The 27,950-nt window shown below is 46.7% G+C and overlaps 1 long non-coding RNA gene across 2 annotated transcripts; it reads right to left on the bottom strand.

Annotated features, from left to right (window-relative positions):
- Nucleotides 1-545: 545 nt before the first annotated feature.
- Nucleotides 546-27,950, bottom strand: LOC140722129 (uncharacterized). Of its 2 annotated transcripts, XR_012097541.1 has the most exons (4): nucleotides 27,748-27,950; nucleotides 26,056-26,323; nucleotides 10,031-10,294; nucleotides 546-2,873 (listed from the first exon to the last, which is right to left on the bottom strand). It is a non-coding gene; the product is annotated as an uncharacterized lncRNA (long non-coding RNA). The 2 variants fall into 2 exon arrangements; XR_012097542.1 differs by lacking the exons at nucleotides 26,056-26,323; nucleotides 27,748-27,950 and adding an exon at nucleotides 15,967-16,227.

Genomic DNA, 27,950 nt, shown 5'->3' with positions numbered 1-27,950 from the left:
AAACAAAAGTTCACAATGTTGTGGTGTGTATGTGTAAATATAACTCCCAACTATTGAGCATGGGGGAATAAGGCTCAGAGTCTTGAGATGGTAAAGTAGGAAAGATCAGTCATCCACGGAATAAATGATGGGGAAGAGATATTTGCAATGGACGTTGTACTGGAGAGAGAAGGCAAGTACCAAGTATTCCACAGGTTCCACGCTGGGAAAACGAGATAACAGCCGCCGTAGGTCTTGTCCGTCATCGGTCCAAATCCACATACGAATTATCACCGAAAACGACCTGTCACAGGAATACCGTCTTCCAGAGGTCACCACACAACATACCCAGGCAAGGGTTAACACGTAAGTGGTCCCACAAGAGATCCCAAAATCCACTCCTGTGGATTATACGAAGTGACAATCACACATTCTGGAGCAAACTTGCTCCGGTAGTTCTTGTTCAAGTCTTGCGAAGACTGCCAGAGTAACTGTGTTCTCTCTCTCTATCTCTCTCTCTCTCTCTCACTCTCTCTCTCTCCCTCCCCCCCTCTCCCTCCCTCTCTCTCTCTCTGCGTCTCTGTATTTTAATCTGCACACACCGCGACAGCCTGTCACTGACGTCATAGTCCCGCCTCACTCAGGCGCTTAAAGCGACAGTCCACAGTAAACGGAACCTGCGGGTTGGTAACAGCAGAAACTCTCCGAGATCTCCCCTCTTCAGAATAAATCCCATGATATTGTGTATCCCTTACAAACAATGCAATTTTGTATAATTCCCTCAATTACACAACATTTATTGTATTGTGTTTCACACAGCTTGTTGTCCAGGGACTGGGTTCTAATCACGCTGGGAATATGGGTTCGTTGGATTATGCAATATGTCCCACTGTCGCGTTCTTGGTAACCCCACATTGTTTTTCTCAATGCCTTTAGTTAATTTAAGGATACACAATTCAATGAAGTCTAAGGATTCTGTACTGGTTGAGAATCTTGATTCGTCAATATATTGTGGAAAATTATTATGAAATCAAAACCGAACAGGCATCTGAACAAATTACAACTTTACATCAACAGATTTCCACCACCCACTGTAAGCCTAAATTGAGGGAAACAGATTCTACTATATATACTGATAAATGGTTGGTAAGTTGTTTCTTTATCATTACCTGTAATTCATGCACAAAAACAATCCCAGTTAAGTTGTAATTTGTTCAGATGCCTGTTCGGTTTTGATGAGTCTTAAAACAGATAATTCTTGCAGTAGGACAGATTTATTGTTGGAAACTCATCAAACATTATTTCATACGCAGAGTATTTGTTGATATGTCCAATTCCTATGGGTCCCTGCACACAGCGGTTCAGTTACAAAAGCTGTTAAAATTTCAACTAGCACATCAGAAGCTAAGCGGTTGGTGGGTTAATAATTATATCGAGACTGGTGGGATAAAGGACATCAAATGAGACACCTTTACAGAATACGTACCTGTTGGGTTTATGGGAGATCGGGGGTAAAACAAGAAGGCAAGTAATCACTTTGACACGACTTAGAATTTGGCATATTATGCATCATTATTCCTTCGTTCGTGTTGGAAAACATTACTCTCTGTCGTTTAGTTTTCATTTAAAAGCTTTCTTAAGTAATGGCAGTAATTTTAATTTAATTCACGGTGTTGTGTCTCGTTACGTACAATCTATAGGACTTTTGAGGGGTTATTTAGGTTTCATTTGAAAAAGGAAGCAGTGAGGGATTTATGTCCCAATTCTCTGCACCGCACTCCAGTACAGTTAGTGGGGTGTCCACCGTCATTTATACAAACCCCGGCCCTCGTTCTTCACGTTAGCCAATCATTCAAGGGGAAGGCGGAGACTGGTGTGATTGACAGTGGATTAGCCAACCAGCATCCGAATAGACCGTCGCCATTTTGTGGCGTCAGGCAGTGAGTTCGGTGGGCGGGAAATGGAATAGATGAACATATGTACAGACTAATGAGCGAGGGGAATCCAGAGTAGTTGTTTGACTGACATCTGACGGACCCAGTGAGGTTTCGACACTCCAGGACAATCCATTTACACTCCCCACCCCCTCCACCCACACTATCCTAATGTCCCGCCGCTGCTGGTCAAAGGGACAATCCGCCCGGGAATAACACCTGGGAGATGAGGCGGTGAATGTGAGGAGCTGGAGCCCGGACCGGAGACACTGCGGCCGCCACTGCCGTGTGCTCAGGTCGCGGCTTTATTAATGAACTGAAGCCCCGAGGTGACCGGATATTTCACCGGCTCATCACCTGATAACGTCTGACCGGCGCAATCCCCACGGAGACAGATTGTGATTACATTAATGAGTTAATATTTAGACCATATGTGAGAGTCAGTTGTCTCAACAAAGGTGACTGATCAATTGAATATGCTGCCACTGTAAATTTGCCTTGAGACTCGTCACAGCTCCAAATTTGCACACAGCCCCACATACACATTAAGTGCAAGAATCATTTCACGAAATGGCTGTCTCCATTAATAAAAATCAAAAACAGAGGTCAAAGTTCATATTGCATTTGTTATTGAAGTCTGTATAAAGGGAAAACCCATGAGATTTGTAACACCTCGAAATCCACCGGTTCCCCCAAGTCAGTGTTCAGCCCCGAATCCGCCAACACACCCACTCTTCACATATCTGCAAATCGGTGTGCACCAACAAATCTGTGCTCACCGAAAAAACCCACATTCAACCCTCCAGTCAGTGTGCACCCCAAAGCAACCGACACACCTGTTACCAGCTCCTGTTTCCTTAACTCTGAGTGTCACTTTCGGAGGCTGGAGCTGGTTTCTGAGTGACAGCCGAAGAGAGAGAGAATATTTAAGAACTGTGTTCACAAAACAGCTGCCTCCTCCTGAAAAGTAGCAAGAACAAAGCTTAAATTTCAAACACACGTCCACGTGCATAGTCCCCATATTCTAGTTGACATCCCCTTAAATCTACGCTCCTCCCCAAACCATCCTCACCCCGGTGTCAGTGGGTGCCCGCAAATCCACCAACATCCCCATATTCACTGACAAACCCCCATGTCTGCGCAAATCCCTGTGCACCCCATATTCTCCAAAACGTTTCTAAGTCAGCACAATCCTCAAATCCGTGTGCAACCCCAAATCCGCTGAGACACTCAAATCTGTGCGCAGCCCTAAATACTCTCAAATCCCCGTGCACCCTCAAATGCCCAAAGCAGTGTGACCCCCAAATTCACCGACACTCCAAAATCCATATTCACCAACATACCCTGAAACCTTCGCACATCCGCAAATCAATGTGCAGACCCATTTCCATGTGAACCCCCAAACCCGCTGACATCCCCATAAGCACACTAGATTATCCTAGAGCAAGAATCATTTCAAACAGTTCACAAAATAGTGACATCCATCTTAAAACGCTGAAAATGCAAACTGCATTCATATTTAAAGTATTTTTGTATGTCTGAATGTCTGTGTGTTTATATGCGTCCTCGTATGTGTCTGTCCGTCTCTTTGTGTGTCTGTGTGTGTTTGTGTCAGAGACCAGCTCGCAGACGGTGCTCGGTCTTAGTCGTGACGGTGTAGCTACTGAGAACACACGGCTATCCCGTCCACTCCACATCCCCTCCCCCGCCTATTCTGCAGCACACAGAAAGGGAACAAACTGGCCTCTCCCGGAAACCCACAAGCCTTCATCTCTGAGAGAACATTGCTGCTTTCCAAACTATGAAGAATTACACAACATCTATAATTCACTGTGAATGTCAACCGTCATCACAGTGCGGGGTGGGGGTCGGGAAAGCGGGCGACAGAAAAGGGGGAAGATTAGGGAGGAATGTGTGGAGGAAAGAGTGGGGCAGTGTGGATGAGAACGGATGAAGAGAGGAGGACAGGGAGAAAGAGATTGAGGCTATATATATTTAGTCTCTCTCTCTCTCTTTTCCTCCTCTCTCCTCCACATTCCCCTCCCCCGCCTATTCTGTAGCACACAGAAAGGGAACAAACTGGCCTCTCCCGGAAACTACAAGCCTTTATCTTCTGAGAGAACATTGCTGCTTTCCAAACAATGAAGAATGACACAACATCTATAATTCACTGTGCAAGTCAACCGTCATCACTGTGCGGGGCGGGGGATGTGGGGACGGGAGGGTGGCCGGGAGAGCGGGCGACAGAAAAGGGGGATTAGGGAGGAATGTGTGGAGGAAAGAGTGGGGCAGTGTGGATGAGAACGGATGAAGAGAGGAGGACAGAGAGAAAGAGATTGAGGCTTCATATATTTAGTCTCTCTCTCTCCTCTCTCCTCCACACTCCCCTCCCCCACTTATTCTGTAGCACATAAAAAGGGAACAAACTGGCCTCTCCCGGAAACCACAAGCCTTCATCTTCTGAGAAAACACTGTCACTGTCCAAAAAACGAAGAATTGTACAACATCAGACAATTCACTGTGCGTGTCAACCGTCATCACAGTGCGGGGTGGGGGATGTGGGGACGGGAGGGTGGCCCGGAAAACGAGCTGCAGTAAAGGAGGAACTGGGGAGAAGGTGAGAGGCAGGCGAAGCGTTGGGTAGAAAGGGAGACAGAGACAACAAGGTAAAGGAGGAGAGTGTGAGTGGGTAGGGTAGGGAGGAATGTGCTGAGGACAAGGGTGTGTCAGTGGGGAAGGGAACGGATGAAGAGAGGAGAGAGAGACAGTGTGTGGAAGAGAAGGAAATAGGTGAGGGGAGAGGAGGAAGAGAAAGAATGAGGGAGTGGGAGACAAGAGATGGAGAGAAAGAGACAGTGAGGGAATGGGGAAGCAGAGGTGGCAAAAGTGGGAAGGGGTGAAGATGGGGGCAAGAGGGTGGCGAGATTTTGAGCCAAAGTTGAGGAACTAGATATTTTTGGGAAGTGGGGTGAACGCCAATGTGAAGTTGAAGGGAGTGTGTGTGTGTGTGTGTGTGTGTGTGTGTGTGGGGGTGTATGTGTGTGAGTGTGTGTGTGTGTGTGTGTGTGTGTGTGTGTGTGTGTGTGTGTGTGTGAGTGAGTGTGTGTGTGTGTGTGTGTGTGTGTGTGTGTGTGTGTGTGAGAGAGAGTGTGTGTGTGTGTGGGGGGGGGGAGGTGTATGTGTTTGTTTGTTTTCAACAACTTTACAATCCCTGGCTCTGATCGCCACACTTTGACCATGGATATCCAGTATCAATTCACTTCTATTCCCAGCAGGAAATCCTGAAAGCACATCATTTGCTTCCCGACAACAGCCCTAACCAATTCCCCTTCATTGACACTTTATTTGGAGTCAGAGAGCACTATAACAAACAAACAAACCCTTTTTCCCACTTAGTCCGTACCGAATTGTTATTCTGCCGAGTCCCATAACCGCAGCTGGACCATGGCCCTCAATACCCCTCCCGTCCATGTACCGATCCAAACTTCTCTGCAGTGAAATCCATAACTTCCACTGACAGCTCTTCCCCCACCCTCACCACCATCTGAGTGAAGGAATTCCCACTCAGGTGCCTCTGAAATATTTCACCTTTCACCCTTAAACTGCGACCTCCAGTTCCCATCTCACCCAAACTCAGAGGAAAAATCCTGCCTGCATTTACCTGTCAACAACACTCATAATTTGGTATAAATCTGCAAAATCCCCCTTCATTTTCCAACACTAAAGGGAATAAAGTCCTTACCTTTTCCTAAAGCTCGAGTCCTCAAGTCCCAGCAAATGTATTGTAAATTCTCTCTGCACTCTTTCAATGTTGTTGATAACTTTCCTTCAGGCCAGTAACAAAAACTACACACAATACTCCAGATTAGGCCTGACCAATGCAGAAAAGCCGAAACAGGGGATAACTTTACTGCACCACAACACAATCTCAAAGCCTGTGCTTGTATCACACCCAAACATAATAAAGTTGAAGCTGAAGCTGATCTATAAACCACAACCATAATCAAGAACAGATCCAATTAAACAAATGAGATTGGTCAACAAATACTTTCATGTAACACCCTAGAATACCCGCAGGGATAACTGAGCATATTTAATGTTTCTTTATATTAATCAATTATTTTCTTATCCGGTGCTTCCATGTCAGCTAATTATCCATCCACATGCCTGGAAATCTTACCACTGAAACCTTTTAAGGAGTTTGACCATATTAGTTCCTATCATTTCCAATCAAGTGCAGGTTCATTAATCCTGTCTGTAAAACACATAACTTGTCCCATCTATTTGCCGACTTTTCGACCTTATTAATTGCGAATGCATCCTATATAGTAAAATAGAAATTTCTACCTCTAATCAATACACCTCCATCATCTGCATATAGAGATTTACACAACGATAAACCTATCTAAGAAAAAAATATTAATTGTAATATAAAATAATAAATACTGCCTGTGGGATCCCAGTTTCTATCTCATAACAACCTGAATATAACTTTCCCACCCATACCTGACACAAAACGTTCAATTAAAACAACTCAAAGTTAGATACCAGCCCCTCCATCCTCATTTCCACAATTTATTAAAAATTCTTTCCTTCCATAAATAACATCTGCCTTTTGAATAGCAAAAATACTGCTGTTACAACATCTATATTTAACTGGCTTTACTAATACCATCTTCCAAATATAAAAATGAATTCAATGTCATACTTGCCCATCCATACCTTTACAAGACGTACAAATAGAAACAATCAGAAAAAATTGTACAATAGCCCTCTCAATTGCATTTCCAAAAATTTATCAAAAGTCCATCAATAAATATTATTTGCCTTTTCAATATCAAAAATATTGCTATTACAACTCTTTATTTAACTGTACTTTCCTAATATGATCTTCCAAACCCAAACTGATTCCAATGTTATTTAAGGCAGAGATTGCTAGGTATCTGAGTAGCCAGGGTATCAAAGGTTATGGTGAGAAGGTGGGGGAGTGGGACTAAATGGGAGAATGGATCAGCTCATGATAAAATGGCAGAGCAGACTCGATGGGCCGAATGACTGACTTCTGCTCCTTTGTCTTATGGTCTTATTCTACCGTTCCAAATTCCCCTCTGATAAAACGTGAAATGACCTCTTTTATCAAAAATATAATTCAAACACTCAATTACCATACATTCCACAAGTTTACATAAATGAGACTTTAATGATATTGGTCTACAAGAAGGACGATCAGACGGCGAGATCCGGGTTTTAGAATGGGAACTACTACAACCATTTTCCATGAGAAAAGTCGATGGCCAAACCTCCAAATACGATTCAGAAAGTTAATATTCTCACAAAAGAAAATTACACACATAACTGTTGAATCAAGATTTTCTACAAGTTCATGATACATTTTATTCCCATTCACAACACTATACTTTGCCCCTTTCCTTATAAAACTGACAACACCATGCCTCTACCAACTAACCTGTCAAGCCAAACGACAATATAATCCTGCACAGCAATAAAACTTAAAATGTGCAGGTTTCCTGAACAGATATAACATCGGAAGAATCTGACAAATCAGAAATAAACTGCTGAAAGTGTTGACCATGTAAAATCAGGCTTCTTGCATTTCACTTCAATATTTCAATTCCATTACATATCTTCACAAGTAGACTGGGATGCAGAAACCCCCACAAATCAGAGCTTCATTTACAGCTTCCCACATAACACCAGTTACACCAAGATACCTTTCTGCAGCTTTCACAATAATTTTAATTTCCTCAGTAGGATGAGATGTCTGAGCAGTACAATTCACCACATCGGTTATAAACATCACAAACTTCATTTTATCCAGCAGTGAAGTATCTTTGGTGAGAGAACTGTGATGCCGGCATATATCCACTGACGTCACAGTCTGTTCTCTGAGTGGGATCACTTTATCCAGTTTACCTGCTCTGCTTGCTGTACTTGTCCTTGAACAGGCCCTTCTGCTCACTGTGTTGTTCTGAACCAATTGAACTGGTCACTTCATGCCTTACTAAACCAATCCCTTCTGCCTACACAAGGAACACATCCTTCCATTCTCCTCACATCCATGTGGTATCTAATAGCTTCTTTCACATTGGCCTCCACCACCACCCCCGATATTCACTCCAGACACCCACCACTATGGGAATGATAAACAAAACTTGAAACGCAAATCTCCTTTAAACATCCTGAGTCAGGTTTTTAACATCATTGTCTTTTCTAATTGTTTTTTTTCAACAGCAGCTATGCAGAGAAAAGATACAAAATTACACTAAATTACAAAATACTTCAATAGTGCAAAAAGGTCCAATGAGGATGTGTTACCCCCTTTCTCCTGAAGTGCATGCCCACTGGCATTGGACATTTCCTCCTTAGAGAAAAAATCCCGGCTGTCCACTCTGTCTGTGTCTCTCACATTCCTGTAAACGTCTGTCAGACCTCCCTCAGCCTCTGCCGCTCCGGAGAAAATTACCCGAGATTGTCCAGTCTCACTTTATCCAGGCAGCATCCTGTTAAGCCTCTTCCACTCACCACCCAAAACCTCCGCCTTATTCCTGCATTCGAATGCAATTCTCCAGATGTGGTTAAACTAGAGATTTATACAACTGCAACATAACTGCCTGACAATGGAACCACTATCTGGGAGTTATGAACTCGGATTCCAAGATCTCTCTGTAGATCAACACTGTCCAATCTCGCCCCATGAATATAACAGCAACGAGATAATGCTGAGGCTTTATAAGACAGGCCACACTTGGAGTGTTGTCAACAATGTTGGGCCCCACATCTCAGACAGGATGTGTTGTCATTGGAGAGAGTCCAGAGGAGGTTCAGAAAGATGGTTTCGGGAATGAAGGAGTTAAAACATGAGGAGCATTTGGCCGTTTGGACCCTGTGTTCACTGGAACTCAGAAAAATGCGGGGGCATCTCATTGAAACCTACCGAATGTTGAAAGGACTGGATAAGGTGGATGTGGAGAAGGTATTTCCTGTGGTGGGGCACAGCCACAAAGTCGAGGGGCCACCTTTTCAAACAGAGGTAAGTAGCTTATTTTTTGTATTAGCCAAGGTGTATTGGATCTGTGGAATGCTCTGCCACAGACTGCGGTGGAGGCCGAGTGTGTGGGTATATTCAAGGCGGAAGTTGATCGTTTCCTGATCGGTCAGGGCATCAAAGGATATGGCGGGAGGTCAGATATCTGGAATTGAGTGCGATCTGGGATCAGCCATGATGGAAAGGTGGCTGACTCAATGGGCTGAATGGCCTAATTCTGTTCCTATGCCTTATGGACTTATGAACAGAAGCCCCCTCAATCAGGATGAATCTCCTCTGCACTCTTCCAGCACAAAACATCCTTTGTACAGAATGCTAAGCGGAACTGAATGTAACTTTTCAAGAACGTTGTCAAGTCAGGCAGCATCTGTTGAGGGGAATAGAGTCGATGGTTGGGACAGAACCGCTCCCTTACGGCACTAACACAGGCCCTTCGGCCCAACCTTACCATGCTGTCCTCCTGTCCATTTAAACTAATCCCTCTGCCTGTCTTTGACACAGAACACAGAAATCTACAGCACATTACAGGCTCTTCAGCCCACAATGTTGTACCGACCATGTAACCTACTCTAGAGACTGCCTAGGATTTCCTGATCGTATATCCCTCTATGTTTCTAAGCTCCATGTACCTATCTAAGAATCTCTTAAAATATCCTATTGTATCCACCTCCACCATCGCTGCAGGCAGTGCATTCCATGCACCCACCACTCTCTGTGTAAGAAACTTACCCCTGACATTCCCTCAGTACCGACTTCCAAGCAGCTTAAAACTACGTCCCCTCATGTTAGTCACTTCAAGCCTGGGAAAATGCCTCTGGTTATCCACATGGTGAAAGCCTCTCATCATCTTATTACAATTACTTATGTACAGATTAGGAGAAATATAGCTTCAACATCACCTCACAGCTCTTGAACTCAATCCCACGGTTGATGAAGGCCATCACACCAGACGTTTTCCTAACAACACTGCCAACCCCCACAGCAGCTTTGAGTGTCGTATGGACATGGACCCCAAGATCTCTCTGACCCTCCACACTGCCAAGAGTCTTACCATTAATATTATATTCTGTGTTCAAATTTGACCTGCAGAAATGAATCTCTTCATCTGTGTTGAACTCCCTCTGCCACTTCCCAGTTCTGCATCCGAGGCGAGGAAATAGATTGCTGAGCCTCTGGCTAGGATCATTATGTCCTCATTGTCCACGGGAATGGTCCCGGAGGATTGGAGGGAGGCGAATGTTGTCCCCTTGTTCAAAAAGGGTAGTAGGGATAGTCCGGATATAGACCATTGAGCCTTACATCTGTGGTGGGAAAGCTGTTGGAAAAGATTCACAAAGATAAGATTTATTGGCATTCAGAGATCATGGTCTGATCAGTGACAGTCAGCATGGCTTTCTGAAGGGCAGATCGTGTCTAACAAGCCTGATGGAGTTCTTTTAGGAGGTGACCCGGCATATAGATGAGGGTAGTGTAGTGGATGTGATCTACATGGATTTTAGTAATGCATTTGATAAGGTTCCACACGGTAGGCTTATTCAGAATGTCAGTAGGCATGGGATCCAGGGATGATTGACCAGGTGGATTCAGAATTGGTTTGCCTGCAGAAAGCAGAGAGTTGTGGTGGAGGGAGTACATTCGGATTGGAGGGTTGTGACTAGTGGTGTCCCACAAGGATCAGTTCTGTGACCTCTACTTTTCGTGATTTTTATTAACGACCTGGATGTGGGGGTAGAAGGATGGGTTGGCAAGTTTGCAGAAGACACAAAGGTTGGTGGTGTTGTGGATAGTGCAGAGGATTTTCAAAGATTGCAGAGAGACATTGATAGGATGCAGGAGTGGACTGAGAAGTGGCAGATAGAGTTCAACCTGGAGAAGCGTGGGGTGGTAGACTTTGGAGGGACAAACTCCAAGGCAGAGTACAAAGTAAATGGCAGGATACTTGGAAGTGTGGAGGAGCAGAGGGATCTGGGTCTCCATGTTCACAGTTCCCTGAAAGTTACCTCACACGTAGACACAGTCGTTAAGAAAGCTTATGGGGTGTTAGCTTTTATAAGTCGAGGGACAGAGTTTAAGAGTCGCGGTGTAATGATGCAGCTCTATAAAACTCTGGTTGGGCCACACTTGGAGTACTCTGTCCAGTTCTGGTCACCTCACTATAAGAAGGATGTGGAAGCATTGGAAAGGTTACAGAGGAGATTTACCAGAATGCTGCCTGGTTTAGAGGGTGTGCAATATGATCAGAGATTAAGGAAGCTAGGGCTTTACTCTCTGGAGAGAAGGAGGATGAGAGGGGAAATAATAGAGGTATAGTTGATATTAAGGGGAATAGATAGAGTGGACAGCCAGCGCCTCTTCCCCAGGGCACCACTGCTCAAAACAAGAGGACATGGCTTTAAGCTAAGGGGAGGGAAGTTCAAGGGAGGATAATAGAGGAAGATTTTATACTCAGAGAGTGGTTGGTGCGTGGAATGCACTGCCCGAGTCAGTGGTGGAGGCAGATACACTAGTGAAGTTTAAGAGACTACTAGACAGATATATGGAGGAATTTAAGTTTAGGGAGGCAGAGTTTAAGTGGCGGCACAACATTGTGGGCCGAAGGGCCTGTGCTGTGTTGTATTGTTCTATGTTCTATCTATTTCCCGCTGGAATCTCTCTTTTTTTAAAATTTTTTATTGAAGGCACGACACAGTACAGAAAACGTAATGCTGTGGCGACCCAATTACTAGCACACTCGAACCGGCTGACAATTAGCCAGAGCCAGAGACAAAGATACATAGCCTCAGGGAGTTTCAGTTACGTGCCTCTCCAAGTTTCGAGTGGGGGGAGACAGGCTTTTAAGCAAGACTGTGTTTGTGAAATAAACTTATTCCGTGGTTGCAGTTTACCGACTCCGTGTCGTAATTTCAGTGCTGCGCGTAGCACCCCGCTACATTGGTGACCCCGACGGTCCAACCGTTTTTTTGGACCGGAGATGGCAGACGCTGCGTTTGTTAACGCGGTTTCCTTGAAGCTGCCAAGCTTCTGGACGCTACAACCTCACCTATGGTTTCAGCAAGCAGAAGCCCAATTCCATGTTCGGCAAATAACCTCAGAGGACACCCGTTACTACTACGTGGTGAGCTCCCTCGACCAGGACACAGCGGCCCAGGTCGCAGAGTTCGTACAGTCTCCCCCGGCAGACGGCAAGTACACGGAATTCAAAGCCCTGCTCATAAGGACTTTCGGGCTCTCCCGCCGCGAGCGAGCTGCCCGCTTACTGCACCTGGATGGCTTGGGAGACAGGCCTCCATCGGCTTTGATGAATGAGATGTTGTCTCTGGCCGACGGACACACGCCCTGCCTCATGTTTGAGCAGGCATTCCTGGAGCAGCTGCCCGAGGACATCCGCCTGCTGCTGTCCGACGCGGATTTCAGCGACCCCCGGAAGGTGGCAGCCCGGGCGGACGCGCTGTGGAACGCCAAGAAGGTGAGTGGGATGTCCATCGCACAGATCACCAGGCCATCCCAGCAGCAAACCAGTCCAGGCCCGGCCGCAGAGCCCGCTAAACCCAGAGGCCAGGTTGTGGAGCCCAACGAACACTGGTGTTTCTACCACCAGCAGTGGGGCGCAGATGCCCGCCGCTGTCGCCCGCCCTGCCAATTCCACGGGAAACGCCAGGGCCAGCCGTCGCTGATGGCTACGACGGCTGGCCTTCGGGATAGCCTCCTGTATGTCTGGGACAAACAGTCGGGACGCCGGTTTTTGGTCGACACCGGTGCCGAGATCAGCGTCTTACCTCCGACGAGTTACGACACCCGCAGCAGGGCGCCGGGTCCCCCCCTACGGGCCGCGAACGGCAGCACAATAAGGACTTATGGCACCCGTCCGGTGCAGCTACGGCTCGACTCCAGCAAGTTTACGTGGGACTTCACACTGGCCGCCGTAGCCCAACCGCTTCTGGGTGCGGATTTCTTGCGGGCTCACAGCCTACTGGTCGACCTGCCCAGAAAGAGACTGGTTCACGCCGAGACCTTTCAGACATTCCCCCTGGGTGCAGCCCAGTTGCCAGCCCCTCACCTCGGCTCCATCACGCTGTCCGGCAACGACTTCACCAGGGTCCTGGCGGATTTCCCATCGGTTCTGGCACCACAGTTCACGGCAGCCATGCCCCGACACGGTGTACAGCACCACATCCTGACCCAGGGACCACCCCTCCATGCCCGCGCTCGGCGGCTTCCCCCGGACAAGCTCCGACTGGCGAAGGAGGAGTTTACACGGATGGAGGAATTGGGGATCATACGGCGGTCTGACAGCCCATGGGCCTCCCCCCGGCACATGGTGCCCAAAGCGACAGGGGGCTAGAGACCATGCGGCGACTACCGCAGGCTGAACGAGGCTACAACACCGGACCGCTACCCTGTGCCGCACATTCAGGACTTTGCAGCCAACCTGCACGGCGCGCAGATCTTCTCCAAGGTAGACCTAATCCGCGGATACCATCAAATCCCGATGCATCCAGACGACATCCCCAAAACGGCTCTCATCACCCCGTTCGGCCTTTTCGAGTTCCTCCGCATGCCGTTCGGCCTGAAGAATGCCGCACAGACGTTCCAGCGGTTGATGGACGCGGTGGGACGCGACCTGGACTTCGCATTCATCTATTTGGACGACATCCTCATAGCCAGCAGCAGTCGTCAGGAGCATCTGTCCCACCTCCGACAGCTCTTTGCCCGGCTGAGTGACTACGGTCTAACGATCAACCTGGCCAAATGCCAGTTCGGGCTCGACACCATTGACTTCCTGGGCCACAGGATTACTAAAGACGGGGCAACCCCTCTGCCCGCTAAGGTGGATGCGGTCCGTCATTTCCCCCGACCCACCACGGTCAAAGGCCTGCAGGAATTCGTAGGTATGGTCAATTTCTACCACCGCTTCCTCCCTTCAGCTGCCCGGATCATGCGCCCCCTGTTCGCCTTGCTGTCCGGTCCGGGCAAGGACATTACCTGGGACGAGGTGTCCGCCGCCGCTTTCATTCAAACGAAGGATGCCTTGGCGAATGCCACGATGCTAGTGCACCCCAGAATGGACGTCCCTACCGCCCTCACGGTGGATGCCTCTAACACGGCAGTCGGTGGGGTACTGGAGCAGCTCATCGCGGGCCGCTGGCAACCCCTGGCGTTTTTCAGCAAACACCTGCGGCCACCCGAGCTCAAGTACAGTGCTTTCGACCGGGAGCTGTTGGCGCTATACCTGGCAATCCAGCATTTCAGGTACTTCTTAGAAGGTAGGCCCTTCACCGCGTTCACGGACCACAAACCGCTTACCTTTACATTTACAAAGGTGTCCGATCCCTGGTCGTCCCGCCAGCAGCGCCATCTGTCCTACATCTCTGAATACACGACGGACGTCCGGCACGTCTCGGGTAAGGACAATGTCGTGGCGGATGCGCTCTCTCGTCCTAACATTCACGCCCTTTCCCAAGGGGTAGACTGTGATGCGCTGGCAGAGGCACAGCTGGCAGATGAGGAGATCCCGAGTTACCGGACCGCAGTCTCCGGTTTGCAGCTCCAGGACCTCCCCATAGGCCCAGGTGAGAGGACCCTACTCTGTGACGTCGCCACCGGCCAGCCCCGTCCCGTCGTCCCGGCACCTTGGCGACGACGTGTGTTCGACTCCATTAATAACTTGGCCCACCCCTCCATCCGCACTACCGTCCGGATGGTCTCCAGCAGGTTCGTTTGGCACGGACTCCGCAAGCAGGTCCGTGACTGGGCCAGAACGTGCCTGCACTGCCAGACGGCCAAGGTGCAGCGACACACCAAGGCCCCGCCGCAGCAGTTCCACCCCACCCACCGGCGTTTCGACCACATTCATGTGGATATCGTGGGCCCCCTGCCTGTGTCACGCGGGGCGCGGCACCTCCTGACTATCGTGGACAGGTTCACAAGATGGCCAGAGGCGGTCCCTCTCACCGACACCACCTCTGAATCTTGCGCCCGGGCGCTGATCGCCACTTGGGTGTCCCGGCCCACATTACCTCCGACAGAGGCGCCCAGTTCACCTCCAGCTTCTGGTCAGCGATGGCCAACCTGTTGGGGACTCAGCTGCACCACACCACTGCCTACCACCCACAGTCGAACGGACTGGTGGAGCGTTTCCACCGCCACCTGAAGTCGGCTCTCATGGCCCGCCTGCGAGGAGCTAACTGGGCGGACGAGCTTCCCTGGGTCCTGCTCGGCGTCCGCACGGCGCCCAAAGACGATCTGCACGCTTCGTCGGCCGAGTTGGTTTACGGCGCGCCCCTGGTCGTTCCTGGGGAGTTCATACCAGCCCCAAGGGGGCGAGAGGAAGAACCCGCAGCGGTCCTGGGCAGACTACGCGAGAGACTCGGTGCCCTGGCCCCCATACCCACTTCGCAGCATGGACAGCACCCGACCTGCGTACCCAAAGATCTGCAGAACTGTAAGTTTGTGTTTGTACGCCGGGGCGGGCATCGGCCACCGCTGCAACGGCCCTTCGAGGGGCCGTTTACGGTGATCAGAAACGACGGGTCCACGTTCGTGCTGGACGTTGGGGGGAGAGAGGAGGTTTTCACGGTGGACCGACTCAAACCGGCCCACGTGGACTTGGCGCAACCGGTCGAGTTTCCGGCACCGCGGCGCAGAGGCCGACCTCCCAAACAGGGCCCGGCCCAGACTGTGGACATTGGGGGGTGTATCGCCGGTTCTGGGGGGGGGGGGTTATGTGGCGACCCAATTACTAGCACACTCGAACCGGCTGACAATTAGCCAGAGCCAGAGACAAAGATAGATAGCCTCAGGGAGTTTCAGTTACGTGCCTCTCCAAGTTTCGAGTGGGGGGAGACAGGCTTTTAAGCAAGACTGTGTTTGTGAAATAAACTTATTCCGTGGTTGCAGTTTACCGACTCCGTGTCGTAGTTTCATCGCTGCGCGTAGCACACCGCTACAATGCATTACATTTTCCTCCATTTTGTTTTTATACCTTACCCCGAAACAACACCACAACGTCATCAGTGGGGCATTCTGGGAGTTGTAGTCATTGTTCCTCGCTCGCTCCCTGTCAAAGCATGTTTCGTCAGCCACCACAGACGTCACCGAAACAGACCCACCGAGGCGCGAAGGGGAATCACACCCGTCCTTGTGGGCGCCGAGGCCGGCGACACCGACAGAAGCGAATCGCTGACCTCCGCCATGGCGATGGAGCGGAAGAGGAGGGGCTGCTCATGGGCCGATTTCCTCCAGCCTATAGTAGCTCAGACTTAAAACTGAACCCCGCTGTCATTGGCTATAGTGCCTGTCGCTCAAATGGGAACTCGGAGGGTGATTAGTTTATGTGAACGTCAGTCAGAATTCCTGTCTTTATGAGTTTGGATTTGGATTTATAACGGGACAGGAAGCAAATTGGGAGAAATGTGAGTTTTTATGTGATGGTTCATCAGTCCCCGAGTTACATTATTAACATTAAAAGGGCAAAGGCCGTGGTGAGGAAGTAGGTGATTTACTGGAGGTTATATAGAGATAATATTGGAAGGGATATCAAACTTGGAATTGTTTGGGATATGTTTTCGAAAATGGGATTTGTGGGGATCATAATATTCCAGTGTTGATTAATGAGGGCAAAATGATTGTTACTAAAACAGGGAAGGTTGTGTTACTGGCTGGGTCATTTGCTAACATTAATAATCAGGATAATTTAAGTGAAGAAGTTAAACAATGTTGGGATATGTTTTTCAGTGAATACCCCGATGTGCTGGAAGTCAGCTGTAGCAATGACAGTATCACTGAGGGAGAGATTTCTTTGTATGAATTTAAGAAGTCTATTAATAATGCAGGTCAGGTGTCCTCAGGAAAGAGTGATATTTGAAATTGTAATTGTATATAACTCTCTTTTGTGAAAATATTAAATCCCCATTTTATCCTAGTTAAGGGCCTATATCGTGAATGTCTCATTTATGTAAACTTATGCAATGTATGGTAATCAAGCACTTGAATTATATTTTGGAAAGAGTGGTGATGAAGTGTTTCATTAGAGTGGATTTTGGAGGGGTGAAATGACATTAGATTCAGTTTTAGGTTTGGAAGATGATATTCGGAAAGCACAATTAAATAAAGATGTTGTAATAGCAGTATTTCTTGATTCTGAAAAGGGAAATGATATGGAAGAAAGGACTTTTGATTAAATTAGGAGTGAGAGGGACATTGTATAATTTTTCTGAGTTTTTTATTTGGACGGACTGTGCAAGTACGGGTCGGCATGTTATGTTTGTGTTTCTATGAGATAGAGAATGGGATCCCACAAGGCAGTATTTGTAGCCCTTCATTATTTAATATTATGATTAATGATATTTTCTCTGAGATGGGAAAATGGGATACCCTGGGTAAATCACAATATACAGATGATGTAGCTTTATAGAATAGAGGTATTAATTGCAATTTACAATTAATAGGTCAAACAGTGGGCAGATTGATGAGGATTTTAAGCTTTCAGTCGTTAAAACACATTACGTGGTTTACAAGCAGGATTAATAGACTTGCACTTGATTATAAATTAAATGATTACTATCTTGAGGAAGTGTCAGTGGTAAGATTTCTCAGTATGTGGATGGATAATCAGCTGACATGGAAGCACCTATCAGTAAAATAATTGATAAATGTAAAGGAGCTTCAAATCTCCTCAGGCATCTAAGTGGGTATTCTTGGGTGCAACATGAAAATCTTTGTTGACCAATTATATTTGTTTAATTTGATCTGTTCTTGATTCTGTCTGTGTGGCTTATGGATCAGCTTCATCTTCAAATTAAAAATGTTTGTATTTGATACAATTACAGTTTTAAGATTGGGTTCTGGTGCAGTAATGTTGTTTTCTGTTTTGGCTTTACTGATTGCAATGGGACAATTGCCCTCAAAGTAACAGAGGTTCAAGTTGATGTCAACATATTGGATTAATTTGCGGGGGCAAGGAAATGATCATTCTGTTAAAGGTGTGCTGGAGGACGGTTGGGGTCATCACAAGAAGAGTGTTTTTTGTTTTGGGTGGCTGGGTTCTTATCACGCTGGGAATACAGGTGTATTTGATGATACAATATGTCCCACTGTAGCTTTCTTTGTAACCCCACTTTGTTTTTTCCAATGACTTCAGTTGATTTTAGGTTACACGATCGGATTCGGTTCTGCCTGAGAGTCTGTTGGTTCATCAATAAATTAATGAAAGTTAGTATCATACAGTAACCATTTCTACAGATGAATCAAAAGAAAAGTTAACTGGGGATGTTGGTGTGGCTGTTTCTGTGTGCCTGAGTTGCAGGTAATGATAAAGAGATGACTTATAGCCATTTATCAGCATAGGAAGCAGAATTCTTTGCCAACAGTTTAGGCTTACAGTGGGTGGAGAAAATTGGTCCATATAATTTGCTCAGAATACATTTCGGCTTTGATGAGTCTTAAACAGGTCATTCTGGCATAAGCTCAGAATTTCATATAGAACAGTATTTCATATATAAAGTTTGATTTATATGTCTGCACATTATGGGCCCTGCACATCACACTGTTGAGGGAAATGATGATGTTGACTGTTTAGCACCAAAAGCTGTTAAATGTTAAGCTGTGGATATAGACCTTCCACTTAGCAAATTAGAAGCTAAAGGGTTGGTGGTGTTAAGAATTAGGGGCTTATGGCAAGACGTAGGATAATGGATATAAGATAGATAGATAGATAGATAGATAGATACTTTATTCATCCCCATGGGGAAATTCAACATTTTTTCCAATGTCCCATACACTTGTTGTAGCAAAAACTCATTACATACAATACTTAACTCAGTAATAATATGATATGCATCTAAATCACTAACTCAAAAAGCATTAATAATAGCTTTAAAAAAGTTCTTAAGTCCTGGCAGTTGAATTGTAAAGCCTAATGGCATTGGGGAGTATTGACCTCTTCATCCTGTCTGAGGAGCATTGCATCGACAGTAACCTGTCGCTGAAACTGCTTCTCTGTCTCTGGATGGTGCTATGTAGAGGATGTTCAGGGTTTTCCATAATTGACCGTAGCCTCCTCAGCGTCCTTCGCTCAGCTACCGATGTTAAACTCTCCAGTACTTTGCCCACGACAGAGCCCGCCTTCCTTATCAGCTTATTAAGGACAGACACCTTTACAGAATAGATAAACCTGTTGGGTTTATGGAAGAGGAGCTTAAAACAAGGGAAGGAATGATATTGACATGACATAGAAATGCCCACACTATGCTTAATTATGCCTTGTATGTAATTGGAAAACTTCATTCTGTGTCGTGTACATTTTGTCATTATGAAACTGTCGAATCACATACTATTTCAATGTGAAGCATACAAGGCTGAAGAAAAATCAAATGCAGTCTTCAGTACAATCTTTGCGAGGGTAGATAGTTTTCAGATAAAAACTTTATTCAATTATGGGACTGACTTTAAATCAATTCACAGTTTGAGCTGGAAAAGGCATGTAATAATTGTGTTAAGCCTAAGGAAATGACATATAGGGTAGCAAAGGTGAGTGAGATGTTGGATTATTAAGATGCTCTTAAAATCCAACAAAAGGCAATGAAAAAAGCCATAAGAATGGTCAAGACGAAATATGAGGGCAAACTGGCCAATAATATAAATCAGGATACTAAAAGTTTAGTTTTCAGTTACATGAAGAGTGAAAGGGAGATGAGAGTTGATACTAGACCACTGGAAAATGATGCTGGTGAAGTAGTAATGGGGGACAAAGAAATGGAAGATGAACTTAATGAATAATCTTCACTGTCTTCTCCGTTAAGCACCGCCCCCACTTGTCCCAGTAACCTGTCTCTTTACGGGTGGATTTTAGGACCCGGGAGAGCTCAGGACCCGCCGCCCCCATCAGCTGCTGAATTCCCGATGTTTCTGTTCGGTTGACGGATGCGGTGAACGAGCTTAAATTAATCGATCGATAATTCTCATGTCGTGTTTATTTCACTCCATAGAACCATAGAACACTACAGCACAGAAAACAGGCCATTTTGGCGCTTCTAGTCTGTGCGGAAACTTTATTCCACTCGTCCCATTGACCTGCACCCAGTCCGTAACCCTCCAGACCTCTCCCATCCATGTATCTATCCAATTTATTCTTAAAACTTAAGAGTGAGCCCGCATTTACCACGTCAGATAGCAGCTCGTTCCACACTCCCACCACTCTCTGAGTGAAGAAGTTCCTCCTCATGTTCCCCTTAAACCTTTCCGCTTTCACCCTAAAACCATGTCCTCCTGTTTTTATCTTTCCAAATCTAAGTGGAAAGAACCTACTCACATTTACTGTCTATACCCCTCATAATTTTGTAAACCTCTATCAAATACCCCCCTCATTCTTCTACACCCAAGGAATAAAGTCCTAACCTGTTCAATCTTTCCCTGTAACTCAACTCCTGAAGACCTGGCAACATCCTAGTAAATCTTCTCTGCACTCTTTCAATCTTACTGATATCCTTCCTATAGTTAGGTGACCAGAACTGCAGATAATACTCCAAATCTGGCTTCACCAATGCCTTATACAACCTCAGCAGAACATCCCAACTCCTGTACTCAGTACTTTGATTTATGAACGCTAGGATGCCAAAGGCCTTCTTTACAACCCTGTCTACCTGTGACGCCACTTTCAGGGAATTATGTACCTGAACTCCCAGATCCCTTTGTTCCTCCGCACTCCTCTGTGCCCTACCGTTTACTGTGTATGTCCTACCTTGGTTTGTCCTTCCAAAATGCAACACCTCACACCTCACCTCACCTCACCTCATGCAGAATTTAATGTCTGCATTAAATTCCATCTGTCATTTTCTGGCCCATTTTTCCAGTTGGTCCAGATCCCTCGGCAAGCTTTGAAAGCCTTCCTCGCTGTCCACAACGCCTCCAATCTTGGTGTCAACAGCAAAATTGCTGATCTAATTGACCACATCTATATCATTGATATCGACAACAAACAACAATGGTCCAAGCACAGATCCCTGAGGCACACCACTAGTCACAGGCCTCCAGTCTGAGAAGTAATCATCCACTACCACTCTCTGTCTTTTCCCACACAGCCAATTTCGAATCCAGTCTCCAACCTCTCTGTGGATACCTAGTGTCTGAACCTTCTGACCTCCCATGTGGGACCTTGTCAAAGGCCTTACTAAAGTTCATGCAGACAACATCCACAGCCTTTCCTTCATCTACTTTCTTGGTAACCTCTTCGAAAAATTCTACAAGATTTGTTAAACACGATCTACCACACACAAAGCCATACTGACTATCCTTAATCAGCCCTTGGCTGTTCAAATACTTGTATATCCGATCTCTCAGAACATCTTCCAATAACTTACATACTACTGATGTCAGGCTCACTGGCCTGTAATTACCTGGTTTACTATTGGAGCCTTTTTTAAACAATGGAATAACAAGAGCTACCCTCCAATCCTCCGGCAGTGCACCCGTGGCTGAGGACATTTTAAATATTTCTGCCAGGTCCCCTGCAATTTCTACACTAGTCTCTCTCAAGGTCCGAGGAAATGTCAAGTCAGGCCCGGGGGATTTATCTACCTTTATTCACTGTAAGGCAGCAAGCACCTCCTCCTCTTTAATCTACAAATGTTCCATGACACTACTGCTTGTTTCCCTTCCTTCCATATACACTATGCCAGTTTCCTGAGTAAATACTGATGCAAAAAACTGTTTAAGATCTCCGCCATCTCGTGAGGCTCCACACATAGACGACCACTCTGATCTTCTACGGGACCAATTCTGTCCCTTACTATCCATTTACTCTCAATATATTTGTAGAAATCCTTTGGGTTTTCCCTTCACATTATCTGCCAAAGCCACCTCATGTCTTTTTGCCTTCCTGATTTCCTTCTTCAGTATTTTCTTACATTTTCTATACTCTTCAAGTAACTCATTTGTTCTTTGTTGCCTATACCTGCTATACACCTCTCCCTTTTTCTTAACCAGATCGCCAATATGCCTTGAAAACCAAGGTTCCCGAGGCCTGTTAACTTTGCCTTTAATCCTGGCAGGAACATGCAAACTCTGCACTCTCAAAATTTCGCCTTTGAAGGCCTTCCACTTACTGAACACATCCTCGCCAGAAAAAAACTTATCCCAATCCACTCTTCCTAGATCCTTTTTCATTTCCACAAAATTGGCCCTTCTCCAATTTAGAACCTCAACTTGAGGACCAGACCTATCCTGATCCATAATTAACTTGAAACTAATGACATTATGGTCACTGGACCCAAAATGTTCGCCTACACATACTTCTGTCACCCGACCTGTCTGGTTTCCTAATAGGAGATCAAGTATTGCATCCTCTCTCGTAGGTACCTCTATATATTGATTTAGAAAACTTTCCTGAAAACATTTCACAAACTCCAAGCCATCTAGTCTTTTTACAGTTTGGGAGTCCCAGTCAATATGAGGAAAGGTAAAATCCCCTACTATTACAACCTCCTGTTTCTTACATCGGTCTACTATCTTTATACAGGTTTGCTCCTTCAATTCTCTCTGACTATTGGGCGGTCTATAATACACCCCTATTAGTGTGGTCACACCATTCCCGTTCCTCAGCTACACGCATATGACCTCTGTAGACAAGCCCTCCGGGCTGTCCTGTCTACGCACAGCTGTGATGTTTTCCCTGACTGGTAATGCCACTCCTTCCCCTTTCATCCCTCCCCCTCTATCACGTCTGAAACAACAAATAATTCTATCATGTATAAACCTTAGGTGGGAGGTTATCTTTTTGTATTAATGTATTAAAAATAAATTATAAATTCTATCAATGAGAATTACAAATTCTCTTACTGAAGGAATCATATTCAAAATAGTATCCAACAAATCAGATTCTTGCATATATGGGAACTTAGATAATTATTTTTTGTAAAAAAAAGTCTAACCTGAAGATATTGCAGTAAGTGTGTATGAGAGAGAGAATATTTGCTAATTAACTCTTCAAAAGTCATCAATCAACCATCACAAAATAAATGATAATAAAAATAAATAAATCTGCAAAAAAAAAGCAGATCCCCTTAATCACTAAAGATTAAACAAGTTTGGGAGAGAGAACTTAATATGACCTTTGTTAATGAAGATGGTCAATTCTTCTTTAATATGTGCCAATCAGTGTTTAATTCAATTTAAAATTGTTCACTGTTAACAAAGGAGAGACCACCCAAAATATTTCCTAACATAGACAATTATTGCGATAGGTGTAAAACTGAAGTAGCCACTTTTTCACACAGGTTCTGGTCATGTTCTTCATCAAAATCTTTCTGGAAATCTTTATTTTCTACAATTTCTAAAGCTCTGAAAATTAATTTACAACCTAATGTACAAACCTTTGATTTCTGTCTATACATGCAGTCCTCGCATGACCTTTATCCTCCTCCACCTCACTATCTGCTCTAACACTCTGGTTCCCCTCCCTCTGCAAATCTTTTTTACCCCCCCCCCCCCCCCACAAGCAGCACTAACAAATCTACCCGCAAGGATGTTAGTTCCTCTCCAGTTCAGGGGCAAACCGTCCCGTCGGAACAGGCCCCACCTTCCCGGGAACAAAGCCCAAATGTCCAGAAACATGAAGCCCTCCCTCCTCACGATCTCCTGGCTTTTCCCCAGCAGGCTTGGCGCCCTTTTTGGGACCCGGCCTCAATGCACCACTTTGTGAGCCGGTTCGAGTGCGCTGGGAAGTGGGTCGCCACATACCCCACCCCCCAGAACCGGCGATACACCCCCCAATGTCCACAGTCTGGGCCGGACCCTGGGAGGTCTGCCTCTGCGCCGCGATGCCGGAATCTCGACCGGCTGCGCCACGTCCACATGGGCCGGTTTGAGTCGGTCCACCGAGAAAACCTCCTCTCTCCCCCCAATGTCCAGCACGAACGTGGACCCGTTGTTTCTGATCACCGTAAACGACCCCTCGTAGGGCCGCAGTAGCGGTGCCCGATGTCCGCCCTGTCGTACAAAAACAAACTTACAGTTCTGCAGGTCTTTGGGTACGCAGGTCGGGTTCTGCCCATGCTGCGAAGTGGGTATGGGGGCCAGGTTGCCGAGCCTCTCGCGTAGTCTGCTCAGGACTGCTGCGGGTTCTTCCTCTTGCCCCCTTGGGGCTGGTATGAACTCCCCTGGGACGACCAGGGGTGCGCCGAACACCAACTCGGCCGACGAAGCGTGCAGATCGTCTTTGGGCGCCGTGCGGACGCCGAGCAGGACCCAGGGAAGCTCGTCCGCCCAGTTAGGCCCTTTGAGGCGGGCCTTCAGAGCCCCTGTCTGAGGAGTCAAGGGCCAGGGGTCTCTCTGCTCTCGGTCCAGCGTAAAACCCTTGGGGAGACATTAGATGTCCATCCACTTTCGTCGAGTCAAACCACTGGAAAGGTTCGTGTTGGCCACCCGACCGCGCCTGAGGCCCAGCGGCCTTTCCCCGATCCCTGGGGCCGCGCTGCCCGAGTCTCCCCCTGATCCCCAGCGCTGCTTGAGTCTCCCACCCCCGATCCCCGGGGCCCCCGCTGCCCGAGTCTCCCCCGATCCCCAGCGCTGCTCGAGTCTCCCACCCCCGATCCCCGGGGCCCCGCTGCCCGAGTCTCCCCCCGATCCCCGGGGCCCTGCTGCCCTGTAGATCAACACAGTCCAATCTCGCCCCATGAATATAACAGCAAAGAGAAAATGCTGAGGCTTTATAAGACACGATTCAGGCCACACTTGGAGTATTGTCAACAGTGTTGGGGCCCATATCTCAGACAGGATGTGTTGTCATTGGAGAGAATCCAGAGGAGGTTCAGAAAGATGATTTTGGGAATGAAGGAGTTAAAATATGAGGAGCACTTGGCAGCTTTGACCCTGTGCTCACTGGAACTCAGTAAAATGCGGGGGCATCTCATTGAAACCTACCGAATGTTGAAAGGACTGGATACGGTGGATGTGGAGAAGGTATTTCCTGTGGTGGGGCACAGCCACAAAGTTGAGGGGCCACCTTTTCAAACAGAGGTAAGCAGCTTATTTTTTTTATTAGCCAAGGTGTATTGGATCTGTGGAATGCTCTGCCACAGACTGCGGTGGAGGCCGAGTGTGTGGGTATATTCAAGGCGGAAGTTGATCGTTTCCTGATCGGTCAGGGTATCAAAGGATATGGCGGGAGGTCAGATATCTGGAATTGAGTGCGATCTGGGATCAGCCATGATGGAAAGGTGGCTGACTCAATGGGCTGAATGGCCTAATTCTGTTCCTATGCCTTATGGACTTATGAACACAAGCCCCCTCAATCATGATGAATCTCCTCTGCACTCTTCCAGCACAAAACATCCTTTGTACAGAATGCTAAGCGGAACTGAATGCAAATTTTCAAGAACGTTGTCAAGTCAGGCAGCATCTGTTGAGGGGAATAGAGTCGATGGTTGGGACAGAACCCCTCCCTTACAGCACTAACACAGGCCCTTCGGCCCAACCTTTCCATGCTGTCCTCCTGTCCATTTAAACTAATCCCTCTGCCTGTCTTTGACACAGAACACAGAAATCTACAGCACATTACAGGCCCTTCAGCGCACAATGTTGTACCGACAATGTAACCTACTCTAGAGACTGCCTAGGATTTCCTGATCGTATATCCCTCTATGTTTCTAAGCTCCATGTACCTATCTAAGAGTCTCTTAAAATATCCTATTGTATCCACCTCCACCATCGCTGCAGGCAGTGCATTCCATGCACCCACCAGTCTCTGTGTAAGAAACTAACCCCTGACATTCCCTCAGTACCGACTTTCAAGCAGCTTAAAACTACGTCCCCTCGTGTTAGTCACTTCAAGCCCGGGAAAATGCCTCTGGCTATCCACATGGTCAAAGCCTCTCATCATCTTATTACAATTACTTATGTACAGGTTAGGAGAAATATAGCTTCAACATCACCTCACAGCTCTTGAACTCAATCCCACGGTTGATGAAGGCCACACACCAGACGCCTTCCTAACAACACTGCCAACCTCCACAGCAGCTTTGAATGTCGTATGGACATGGACCCCAAGATCTCTCTGACCCTCCACCCTGCCAAGAGTCTTACCATTAATATGATATTCTGTGTTCAAATTTGACCTGCAGAAATGAACCTCTTCATCTGTGTTGAACTCCCTCTGCCACTTCCCAGTTCTGCATCCGAGGCAATGAAATAGATTGCTGAGCCTCTGGCTAGGATCATTATGTCCTCATTGTCCACGGGAATGGTCCCGGAGGATTGGCGGGAGGCGAATGTTGTCGCCTTGTTCAAAAAGGGTAGTAGGGTCAGTCCGGATAATTATAGACCATTGAGCCTTACATCTGTGGTGGGAAAGCTGTTGGAAAAGATTGACAAAGATAGGATTTATTGGCATTTAGAGAATCATGGTCTGATCAGTGACAGTCAGCATGGCTTTCTGAAGGGCAGATCGTATCTAACAAGCCTGATGGAGTTCTTTTAGGATGTGACCAGGCATATAGATGAGGGTATTGCAGTGGATGTGATCTACATGGATTTTAGTAATGCATTTGATAAGGTTCCACACTGTAGGCTTATTCAGAAAGTCAGAAGGCATGATATCCAGGGATGTTTGACCAGGTGGATTCAGAGTTGGCTTGCCTGGAGAAAGCAGAGAGTTGTGGTGGAGGGAGTACATTCGGATTGGAGGGTTGTGACTAGTGGTGTCCCAAAATGATCAGTTCTGGGACCCCTACTTTTCGTGATTTTTATTAATGACCTGGATGTCGGGGTAGAAGGATGGATTGGCAAGTTTGTTGAAGACACAAAGGTTGGTGGTGTTGTGGACAGTGAAGAGGATTGTCAAAGAATGCAGAGAGACATTGATAGGATGCAGGAGAGGGCTGAGAAGTGGCAGATAGAGTTCAACCTGCAGAAGTGTGAGCTGGTACACTTTAGAAGGACAAACTCCAAGGCAGAGTACAAAGTAAATGGCAGGATACTTGGAAGTGTGGAGGAGCAGAGGGATCTGGGGCTACATGTCCACAGATCCCTGAAAGTTGCCTCACAGGTAGACAGAGTAGTTAAGAAAGCTTATGGGTTGTTAGCTTTTATAAGTGGAGGGATAGAGTTTAAGAGTCGCGATGTAATTTTGCAGCTTTATAAAACTCTGGTTGGGCGACACAAGGAGTACTCTGTCTAGTTCTGGCCACCTCACTATAGGAAGGATGTGGAAGCATTGGAAAGGGTACAGAGGAGATTTACCAGAATGCTGCCTGGTTTAGAGTATGGATTATGATCAGAGATTAAGGGAGCTAGGGCTTTACTCTCTGGAGAGAAGGAGGATGAGAGGAGAAATGATAGAGGTATAGTTGATATTAAGGGGAACAGATAGAGTGGACAGCCAGCGCCTCTTCCCCAGGGCACCACTGCTCAATACAAGAGGACATGGCTTTAAGGTAAGGGGAGGGAAGTTCAAGGAGGATATTAGAGGAAGATTTTATACTCAGAGAGTGGTTGGTGCGTGGAATGCACTGCCCGAGTCAGTGGTGGAGGAAAATACACCAGTGAAGTTTAAGAGACTACTAGACAGGTATATGGAGGAATTTAAGCTTAGGGAGGCAGAGTTTAAGGGACGGCACAACATTGTGGGCCGAAGGGCCTGTACTGTGCTGTATTGTTCTATGTTCTATCTATTTCTCGCTGGAATCTCTCTTTTAATTTAATTTTTTATTGAAGGCACGACACAGTACAGAAAACGTAATGCATTACATTTTCCTCCATTTTGTTTTTATATCTTACCCCTAAACACCACCACAACGTCATCAGTGAGGCATTCTGGGAGTTGTAGTCATTGGTCCTCGCTCGCTCCCTGTCAAAGCATGTTTCGTCAGCCACCACAGACGTCGCCGAAACAGACCCACCGAGGCGCGAAGGGGAATCACACCCGTCCTTGTGGGCGCCGAGACCGGCGACACCGACAGAAGCGAATTGCTGATCTCCGC

Source organism: Hemitrygon akajei, unplaced genomic scaffold (genome assembly GCF_048418815.1).
Source record: "Hemitrygon akajei unplaced genomic scaffold, sHemAka1.3 Scf000070, whole genome shotgun sequence".
Taxonomy (NCBI): domain Eukaryota; kingdom Metazoa; phylum Chordata; class Chondrichthyes; order Myliobatiformes; family Dasyatidae; genus Hemitrygon; species Hemitrygon akajei.
The sequence above is the reverse complement of the archived record's forward strand: the minus strand, read 5'-3'. Positions and strand labels throughout refer to the sequence as shown.